The sequence below is a fragment of the Peromyscus maniculatus genome, chromosome 1, assembly GCF_049852395.1.
Source record: "Peromyscus maniculatus bairdii isolate BWxNUB_F1_BW_parent chromosome 1, HU_Pman_BW_mat_3.1, whole genome shotgun sequence".
Taxonomy (NCBI): Eukaryota; Metazoa; Chordata; class Mammalia; order Rodentia; family Cricetidae; genus Peromyscus; species Peromyscus maniculatus.
Genome location: NC_134852.1, coordinates 54,467,483 through 54,478,702, shown reverse-complemented (window position 1 = coordinate 54,478,702; position 11,220 = coordinate 54,467,483). Strand labels below are relative to the sequence as shown.

The 11,220-nt window shown below is 41.7% G+C and overlaps 1 pseudogene; it reads left to right on the top strand.

Moving 5' to 3' along the window:
• The first annotated feature begins 10,046 nt into the window (after nucleotides 1–10,046).
• LOC102914118 (pyrroline-5-carboxylate reductase 1, mitochondrial pseudogene) lies at nucleotides 10,047–10,955 on the top strand (annotated as a pseudogene).
• Nucleotides 10,956–11,220: the final 265 nt, after the last annotated feature.

Below are 11,220 nucleotides of genomic sequence, written 5' to 3'. Positions count from 1 at the left end.
CAGAAATTTGCATTACATTGTTAAATGGATGGAATAAATACAATTAGAAATATACATATAGCATTTTCTAACAATATCAGTTTCAAATTTGTGTACAATATAAAACAATTCAATCCAATGTAAAGTATTTAAAACTAGTAATTGTCTTTTTCTTTTCTTTCTTTCTCTTTTTTTTTTTAAACAAGAACCTTAAATCTAATCTCCTTTGCTTAGCCTTTTTCCTAACCCTTGACAATAACTTGTAACCAACCCCCCTAAATACTGAAAATTATCCCAGACCCAAAACCCATTAAAAAGACCAAAAAACCACCCGCCCCACACCACCTCTTTGGGAATGTGGGCGTCGTATTCTTAAAATTGCTTCCTGCTGGGTATGGGCGAAGTTTTCTTTATCCTGAAAGAAAAATTTTAGGTTAATTGTCAAATTCTAGGAGAGGTAACTATATCCTTCATTATCCAGTCTGTGTATAATGCCAAAGTTCAGGGTTTATCTCAAGTCCTTATTCAAGTAGTCTTTGAGACTGGATCATCTCAGCTAGTCATCTCAAATTTGCTCTGAGCACCTTGTAGTTCAAAGCTGATCTATGGATGATGTTTGTCAGCTTAATGATATTATTATTGTCCACGTGGAATTGTTGTTGTTGTGTGGCCCCATCTTCTTTCTGGAGACTTCAGTTGATGTTAGGCCTGGCCATGATTTCCTGCAGAAAACTGATAAGAGACTCGAACACAAAAACATATATATGCAGCTAGCCTTTTTTCTAGAATTAGTTAGTACTCTATGTGACCATTCATATCTTAACAAAGTTTAAAATGTATATATATATTAATCTTGTAAATTTTGATATAAAATTTATACTTTGAGAAAAGTTTAAAGAATCAGAATAGAATCAAAGAGTTGAGATTAGTAATAGAATAGTCCCTTAATTAATTTTGCTTTTGTCCTGTACCATAGCAGAAGATGGCTCTTATTCTGGCATGATACAGGGAGTTTGCATTTTCCTTTTAACAACATGCTTGATTTTAAAGAAGGAGAGAGCCATTCTTCAACTCCAAAGTCAGCTTTAAATTTTAATTGAACTGGGACTGTTAGAAGACCAATAGTGTTAAATCTTTAGAGAAAGCAGAAACAAACATTTAGGAAGACATAAAAATTTTTTAGATAATATATACCCATACACCGTTTCACTCTGTTTCTTGGGATAGATGATTTGTCCCTTTTCTTCAGTTGTCTCATTTGTCCAGTGTTCTTCAGATTCCTTAACCTTCATTCTCCTAAAAGACAAAAACAAAAACCTTTCCCCAAGACTAATTTTGGGGATGTTTCCTTTTGACAAGTTATTATCTGATTAAATGAAAAGGCATGTGTTATTGATACAAGTTAGTTTAAATTGGATGTTCATGCTGGTTGATGAACTATCACCTCCTCAATTAAGAGGTCTCTCTTGTTCAAATCGAACCTTTATCAATTTTGATGGTACCCACAGCTTATCTTCTCCTGTAGAAACAAAAGCAAAACCTCGTCCCCAATGTAATACATACCCTGGTTTCCATTCTGAGGTCAGCACATCCTTAAAGTATATAGGCTGATTTAATTCTGTAATTTTTTCTATTATCCAATGTCTCTCTGCAGCTGTTGTTCCTTTCTCATTGGCATTCAGAAAATTCAAAGTTAGAAGAGCATTATGCAGTCTATTTCTGGGGGTTTTTGTTACCCATTTCTGTTTATTTAGCATATCCTTTAGAGTTCTGTTTGATCTTTCTATAACTGCTTGACCTGTAGGATTATGTGGTATGCCTGTAATATGCTTTATATTGTAATAAGCAAAAAACTGTTTCATTTTAACAGAGACATATGATGGAGCATTGTCAGTTTTGATTTGTGCAGGTATACCCATGATGGCCATAACTTCTAGCAAATGAGTGATTACAGAATCAGCTTTTTCAGAACTCAAAGCAGTTGCCCATTGAAATCCTGAATAAGTATCGATAGTGTGGTGTACATATTTCAATTTTCCAAATTCTGCAAAGTGAAACACGTCCATCTGCCAGATTTCATTTCTCTGAGTACCCTTTGGGTTACATCCTGCTGGTAATGGCATTTGATTGTAGAAGGAACAAGTAGGACATTTCTTTACTATTTCTTTGGCTTGTTGCCAGGTTATGGAAAAATCCTTTTTTAAACCTTTACTATTGACGTGATGTTTTTTATGAAATTCTGAGGCCTCCAGCACATTTCCTATCAATAATTTATCAATCTCATCATTGCCTTGTGCTAGAGGGCCTGATAGACCAGTATGGGATCGAATGTGAGTTATATATAAAGGATGATTCCTTTTCCTGATTGTATCTTGTAATTGAATAAATAGTGAAGTTAATTCTGAAGCATCAGGGATAAATTCTGCAGTCTCAATATGTAACACCACTCTTTCAGCATACTGAGAGTCAGTTACTATGTTGAGAGGTTCTGAAAAATCCATTAATACCAACAGAATAGCATACAATTCTGATTTTTGAACTGAATTATACGGACTTTGAACCACTTTACTTAAATTTTCTGATTTGTAACCTGCCTTTCCTTCTTTGTTGGCATCTGTATAAAATGTACGAACTCCAGATATGGGTTTTTGCCGTACAATTCGAGGCAAGATCCAATCAGCTCTCTCTATAAGATCAATTCTATTGCTTTTGGGATATTTGCTGTTAATTTCTCCCAAAAAATTACTGCAAGCTCTTTGCCAAGGTTCACTTTCTGTCCATAATTTTTCAATGTCCTCCTTAGTTAATGGTACGACAATTTCTGCTGGGTCTATGCCTGCTAATTGACGAAGTCTCAGTTTTCCTTTGTAAATCAAGTCAGAGATTTTTTTCCACATAAGTTTTTAATTTTTTATTTGGTTTATTTGGTAAAAATATCCATTCCAATATAATATCTTCCCTCTGCATTAATATTCCAGTAGGAGAACGCCTAGAAGGTAAAATAACCAAAATGTAATCCAGCTTTGGATCAATACGACCCACGTGTCCTTCATGCACTTTCTTTTCTACCAAGGCCAATTCTTTCTCAGCTTCAGGTGATAATTCTCTTGGACTATTTAAGTCCTTGTCACCTTCTAAGGTTCTGAACAAATTAGTCAGTTCATCATTTTTTACCCCAACAATAGTTCGTAGATGAGAAATATCTCCAAATAATCTTTGAAAGTCATTAAGAGTCTGTAGTCTATCTCTCCGAATTTGCACCTTTTGGGGTCTAATTTTTTGTAGCTCTATTTTATATCCTAAATAATTAATAGAATCTCCTCTTTGTATCTTTTCAGGAGCAATTTGTAATCCCCAGCAAGGCAAAATTTTCTTTACTTCTTCAAATATTATTTCTAAAGTATCTGCATTTGAGTCAGCTAGTAAAATATCGTCCATATAATGATAAATTATAGATTTAGGAAATTTTTTACGTATCACTTCCAATGGCTGTTGTACAAAATATTGGCACAGAGTTGGGCTATTCAACATTCCCTGAGGGAGGACCCTCCATTGAAATCTTTTAACCGGTTGAGAATTATTATAAGTAGGCACTGTAAAAGCAAATCTTTCTCTGTCTTTTTCTTGTAAGGGTATTGAAAAGAAACAGTCTTTTAAATCAATAACTATGAGAGGCCATCCTTTTGGTAACAGAGTAGGCAAAGGCATCCCAGATTGTAGAGAGCCCATTGGCTGAATTACTTTGTTAATTGCTCTAAGGTCTGTTACCATTCTCCATTTACCAGATTTCTTTTTAATAACAAATACAGGAGAATTCCAAGGGCTGGTTGATTCTTCAATATGCTGAGCATTTAACTGTTCTTCTACCAGCTCTTCTAAAGCCTGGAGTTTCTCTGTTGTTAAAGGCCATTGCTGGACCCATACAGGCTTGTCTGTTAACCATTTTAAAGGTAGAGCTGTTGGTGTCTTTGGAAGATCATCAGTTATTGTGCCCTGTTCTTGTATAATATGGATGGCTGGTGACCACTCATTAGAACAATATCTTCTAATATTTCTCTCAGTAACATGTACTAGTTTATGATTTGTTTCTGAGATTGGAGGGATGTTAATCTTAGTATTCCATTGTTGCAACAAGTCTCGACCCCACAGGTTCATAGTTATGTTAGCCACATATGGTTTTAATTTTCCTCTCTGTCCTTCTGGACTTATACATTCGAGCCATCTTGCACTCTGTTTCACCTGAGATAATGTCCCAATTCCTAACAGTTGAATGTTTACCTCCTGAAGAGGCCAAGTTGGATGCCAAAATTCTGGTGCAATTATGGTAACGTCCGCACCTGTGTCTACCAGACCAGACAACAAAACACCATTTATTTTTATTGTTAATTTTGGTCTTTGTTCATTAATAGAAGTTTGCCAAAAATTTTTCTTTATGTTTTCTCCTGAATTTTCTATTCTCTCTGTTTCATCATCCTGACCAGCATGATTTATTCCAATAGGCATTTGGTTATTTAATCGCTCTCCAGAGCAGGCATTTCCTCTATGGCTGCAGGAAAGGTTTGAACTGGATTTGCACTGGGGGCCTGCCTGAGGCCCCTCTGGGAGTTTCCCAAAGACTGAGGCAAAGGATTACCCTGTCTGTCCTTTGTTGATCTACATTCGTTGGTCCAGTGTTTTCCCTTACCACACCTTCTGCATACTCCAGAAGGAAGGGGCATTCTGTTGCCATTGTTCCTTGAAGAAACATTGTTTCTGGGAATGACCTGTCTACAGTCCCTTTTCAAATGTCCTTGCTTTCCACATCCAAAACTTCTAACACTCCTCAAACCTTTTGAAATTACTTCTCCTACCCATGTATCATCATGCTCATCAGCTTCAACATTAATTGTTTCTCTAATCCAATCTTCCATAGGTGCAGATCTTGCCCTTAATGGCCTGATTATTCTTTTGCATGCTGCATTCGCATTCTCAAAGGCCAAAGATTCAATTATTGCCTTACCAGCTTCTGAATCCGAGACCATTCTCTTTACTGCTGAAGCCAGTCTTTGTAAAAAATCTGTAAAAGACTCTTTTGGGCCTTGCTTCACCTTTGTAAATGACTCAGATTTTTTTCCTGGTTCCTCAACTTTGTCCCATGCATTCAAGGCTGCCGTTCGACATAAAATTAGGGTTTGGACATCATATAAACATTGTGTTTGTGCTGAAGCATATTGGCCTTCGCCCATAAGCTGATCCTGGCAAACTTGTATTCCTTTATCCCTCCATTGTTTTTCTATGTTTTTAGCCTCCTCCTTAAACCAAGTCAGAAATTGAAGTCTCTGGCTGGGTTCCAGAACACCTTGTGCAAGGTCCCGCCAGTCCTGTGGTACTATCCTATTATATGTTGACCAAGAGTTTAACATTTGCTTTACATATGGGGAATGCATGCCATAAGATACTATTGCCTCCTTAAACCTTTTTAAATCCAACATTTCAATTGGAGCCCAAGTATTTTGTGTAGCCATTTGATCAGGCATCTGCTGTACGGTTACAGGATAAATTAAGGGTGACTGTGTGAAAACAGGCTTTCTTTCTGCAACCTTATGATCCCGACTTGAAACAACTTCACTGTTAATTTCTTCTGTCTGAATTTTTACAGGTTTAACAAGTTCTTCTAAAGCTGTTATTCTGGCACTTAAATTGACTATCTTTTTAAATATTAAAATGTGGATTATTATAGTGATAAGGTGCATAATTCCACCAATACTAATATTATATAGTTGTTCCATTGCCAGACTGCCTAAAATTTCGAACAAAAACCAATTTTCTTCCAATGTACACATAAAACCCATTTGTTTTTTAATGTGGAAAAAATTCTCTTTTAGATAGTTTCCTTTAAAATATCTGATATGTTATGACTTACCAAATCTGTGTAGAACAGTAGAAATCCAAGGGGATTTTCAAAGCAGCCACCTAGTGTCCCAGGTGTAAATCCAGAGAGAGAGAGAGAGAGAGAGAGAGAGAGAGAGAGAGAGAGAGAGAGAACAAGAAAGCGTAGCTGGCTAAAGTTTAAATGCAGCCACGTGTTCCCTCTTGTGCCGAGTCAAGGCTTGGGTCTGACTTCCTTAAGCTCCGACCACGTGCGTTGGCTTTACAGGCAGGGCCCTGTTCGGCAGGGCAGGTCTGAGTTGTTTGTAGCCCCGGCTTTAAGCAAGCAGGATTTAAACAAGCAGCTCACCGATAGTCCAGCCTGAGGTCAAGCAGAACTAGACCCAGGCTAAGAAGCCGCTGCTCGGACTAAGAAGCCGATCGCCGCCGGCCGCCGCGGGCCGCCTGCCGCCCTTGCGGGAAAGCGGACCTGCCGCCAAGCCAAGCAGTTTTTAATGGATTCTTGTCACGTTGGGCGCCAGATATAGATGTAACCAACCGTCTTATTAAATAAGAAACACAGAAACAATGTAAAAGAGAAAGCTGAGAGGTCAGAGCTCAGAGCTAAAATCTCACCCTTCCTCCTGCTGTCCCAGCTTCGCGAAAAGAGAGACCTACTTCCTGTCGGTTCGTTTTTTTTATAGTATGTTGTTCTGCTTTCTCATTGGTTGTAAACCCAAACACATGACTGCCTCATCACTGTCTGAATGTACAGCCCCCTAGGTCTTAAAGGCATATGTCTCCAATGCTGGCTATATCCCTGAACACACAGAGATCTTATGGGATTAAAGGCGTGTGCCACCACCGCCACACTCTTGCTATGGCTCTAATAGCTCTGACCCCCAGACAACTTTATTTATTAACATACAATCAAAATAATAATTCAGTACAATTAGATTACCACCACACATATACATCACATACACACCAAATACATACACATACACCACACACCACACACACACCGCATACACCACACACACATACACACACACACACACACACACACACACACACTGTACAAATCTGTACACATACATACACCACACACACACACACACACACACACACACACACACTGGGCAAGGGGAGGAGTGTATTTAACAACTGCCATGTTGAGGTACATCAACCATTTTTATGGTTTATACATTACATCATCTTACATTTCAGCATCTACTTGTGGGTTTTTAGTCTTTGTTTGACTCTTTGTTTGAACAGGGTCAAGCTACATAGCCCAGGCTAGCCTGCTACTCACCATCCTCAGGCCACCACCTCCAGCAGCTAGGATTGTAGGCAGGTGCCATCATGCCCAGCAACTCCAGGTGAAATTTTGTTTTGGGTTTTGTGGGCTTTGAACTCTTTTATCTGTGGGTCACACTACTACACTGATGTTTGCATACATGCTTTGTGAATTTTCTCTTCTCTTAGAATCCCAGGGGCAGGAAATTGGATTAATTGTGACTCTTGCTTATGGTATCTTCTGATTTGTCATTATCCAACCAAGCTTTCCTGGTCCTTCTCTCTCAGAATTACTTTCTATAACCAGAACGTAGTTATTCTTTTCTCTCTTTTCTTTTTCCCAACACCCCTTTCTGTTGTCCTTGAATGAAAACACAGGTCAATTCATGCTTCTCTGGTTACTCATAGGAAATCAACAATCTTGCATGATTTTAAACCATGAGCTTGAAGACTTAGTTGAATTAACCATGAGGACTGCAGACCTTGGGACCACATAACATTGGGATTTCCCACTCACTTAGAGTGCGTTTTCTCTCCCTTTCCTAATCCAGCTCATGCTGAATAGGCTCTGTAGGTAGGGGACGGTGACTTTGTTTTCTTGTCCGCGTTCTTCCGCACACAGATCGCCAGCTGCTCTTTCTGACCCCTCCTGGAAGGAGAAGGGGCATGCAGAAGTGAGAGGCCCGAAAGGAAGAAAAAGTCGTACCCGTGACTATTTCATAAAATGGTTCTGTGTCCTCTGGGCCTAACAGGTATTTTAGCTGACACCACATATGTGTATGTGATATGTGTATGTGGTGTGTGTGGTATATGTGTTTGTGGTGTATGTATGTGTGTAATATGTGTATGTGGTGTGTGTGGTATATGTGTGTGTGGTGTATGTGTGTGTGATATGTGTATGTGGTGTGTGTGGTGTGGGGGGGTGGTATGTGGTGTATGTGTGTGTGATATGTGTATGTGGTGTGTGTGGTATATGTGTTTGTGGTGTATGTATGTGTGTGATATGTGTATGTGGTGTGTGTGGTATATGTGTGTGTGGTGTATGTGTGTGTGATATGTGTATGTGGTGTGTGTGGTGTGGGGGGGTGGTATGTGGTGTATGTGTGTGTGATATGTGTATGTGGTGTGTGTGGTATATGTGTGTGTGGTGTATGTGTGTGTGATATGTGTATGTGGTGTGTGTGGTATATGTGTGTGTGGTGTATGTGTGTGTGATATGTGTATGTGGTGTGTGTGGTGTGGGGGGGTGGTATGTGGTGTATGGTGTGTGTGTGTGTGTATGTTAGTGAGTGAGTGTGTGTGCGTGGTGGATTTTTCACATGCCAACACCCCCCACCCTGCTGCATCCCCGGAGCTTTCTCTTCAGCTCCCTGACACAGTGCTGTGATCTGCACCAGCTCGGTTCTTGCCTCCTCTTTGGCTCTGTGCTGCTCTCATCCATCTCACCAGAGGGCCTCGCCATGGGCTTTACCAAGTTCCTTCTGAGGATCAGATGGAATGATAGATGGAGTACATCTATTGGAGGAATGATTAACTGAACTAATTATATGGATGCAAGTGTGAGTGTGTGTGTGTGTGTGTGTGTGTGTGTGTGTGTGTGTGTGTTCTCTATTGTTTTCTTTCCAATGTGCTAGAGATTGAACCTAGGTAGGCAAGGAATCAGCTGCTGAGATACACTGCCAGCCGAGGAAAGTGACTTACAAAATGCCAACTTCAATACAATTGCTAGTTATAGCAAATCATTAAGAAGGTTGGGTCTGGCTTCAAACTAGCTGTGTGACTTGCATGTGTGATTTAAGCTGTCTGTGCCCCAAGTTGCCAGGGGGGTGGTAATTAAAGTTTAAGAATCCAGTGGAATAGGAAAATAAAGAATTGAGAACAGTGGTCACCTGGTCGCCCATGATCACCTCGACAGGAAGAGGAGCTGTCAATCAAGGCTTTCAGTGATTACCTAGTGTCAGAGCAGGAGGTGAGATTCACTCATTATAAACGCTGACATGGACAAACTGATTTTCAAGAAGGCCTGGACAGAGTGCTATGGGGACATAGGATTTAGGTGGTGGATCTGCTGTGCTGCAGGAGAGATTCCCTCCTAATCTAGAGCAGGGAGTGAGGAAAGAGCAAGGAGAAACAGCTTTGAAATATTTTTGGGGGAGGGAAACTTTTTTTTTTAATCAAATGAGAGGAAAGGACAAGCAGTACCAGTGTTTGGTGAGTCAGTTCAGGAACAAGCTGGAGTTTCATCGGCTACCTGAGATGTCCTTTTCCTGAATACCTAGTGGGATCACTGGTAGAGGATTAAGTGCCTGGAAGGAGGCACAGGATGTCTGGGACCAGCTGGTCCCCACAGAAAGGACAGGCAACCACCTGTGAGTGGATCACAGGAAGGGGGCCATGGCTAAGCCAGCTGACCTTGGAACCAGGCAGAGTGAAGGCCCCACGGGCCTCAGCTCCAGAGAAAGCTGAAGAGGTGGAGGTCTAGAAGCCACTCTGTTTGGGGCTGGTGCCTGAGGACAAATGGAGGTCCCCAGTTGTAAGTGATGTTCCCTTCCTAGCTGACCCTTAGGCTGGCCTTTCTGTGGGCAAGGGCCTGCTATTGGGATAGTCTGTGTGTTTTTTGAGCTAGAAAGTCCCAGGGCAGAAACTTCAAGCAAGGAGAGAAGAAAGTGAAGAACTGAGTCAGCCAGGTGGTGTGAGCTTGAGGGGGTTGGCATGGGAGCATGCCCTGAGCCTGGAAGTTAAAGTCTGTCTGGGCTACTCTCTTTAAAAAATATGGAACTTGGAATGTTGACTCTCATGCATAATCCCAGCACTCGAGAAGCTCGAGTGGAAGATTGAGAGTTCAAAGCTAACCTGGACTGCATACCCTGCTATAAAAAAAAAAAAATAGAAACAGAAAAACAGAGGACTTCATAGCAGCCAGTGTTCTGATTGCTCATGAGATAATGACCAGCTCCCCGGCCGTGGACCAAGCCACAGTCTCTGCCCTCTGGAGGATGGGGGTGAACCTGACACCCCACAACAAAGAGACAGTGTGTCACAGTGGTGTGCTCCTCCTGGCTGTGAAGCCATATATCACCCGTTCATCCTGATGAGGTTGGTGCTGACATTGAGGTCGGGCACATCATGGTGCTCTCTGTGGCAGACGCCATCATCAACTCCATTGAAAAGAAGCTGACAGCTTCCAAAGGCATCCACTGTGTGACTGACACCCCAGTTGATGTGCAGGAGGGGGGTACTGTGCATGCCACACACACTCATGTTCAGGTGGATGATGGCCAACTCAGAGAGTGGCTCATGGGCAGTGTGGACTTCTGGACAGAAGTGGAAGGAGATTTGACCAATGCTGTCACAGGGCTCAGTTGTCACAGGGCTCAGTGGCAGCGGCCCTGCCTATGCTTTCAAGCCCTGGATGCTCTGGCTGATGGTGGTGTGAAAATGGAGTTTACAAGCAAGGGGCCTGACAGTCTGCCTTGGGGCCCAGGCCCTCCTGGGGGCAGCCAAGATGCTACTGGACTCAGAACAGCATCCTTGGCAGCTCAAGGATAGTGTCTGCTCTCCTGGTGGGGCCACCACCCATGTCTTGTGTGTGCTGCAAAGTGGAGGCTTTTTGCTCCCTGCTTATCAATGCCATGGAGGCCTCCTGCACCTGCACACGGGAGCTGCAGACCATGGCTGATCAGAAAACCCTCTCCTCTGCTGCCTTCAAAAAGACTGTACTGGACAAGGTGAAACTGGACCCCTCTGCTGGGGCCTCTCTGTCTTCTTCTGCCTATGTTAAGGCCTGCAGCCTGGCCTCAGCAGGCAAGAATTTATATGTATATTATTAATACAAACTAGTTTACACCTCAGCAAAGAAGTGGGTGAGAGATGGAAGAACTCCTGGGACCAGGCCACTGAAGCAAGGAAGGGACCAACAGGAGACCAGAATTGGAGGAGGCAGCTAATGACAGAGGACACAGCTGCCCAGACAGAAAGGGACTACCTGAGCCAACGTGACCCAGGGAAGGCTATGGTTTGGTAAAGATACAACATGCAGGAACACAGCTTGGGTAATCACAGTGACTGTGTATCTGTGGCCTCCGACATTCATTG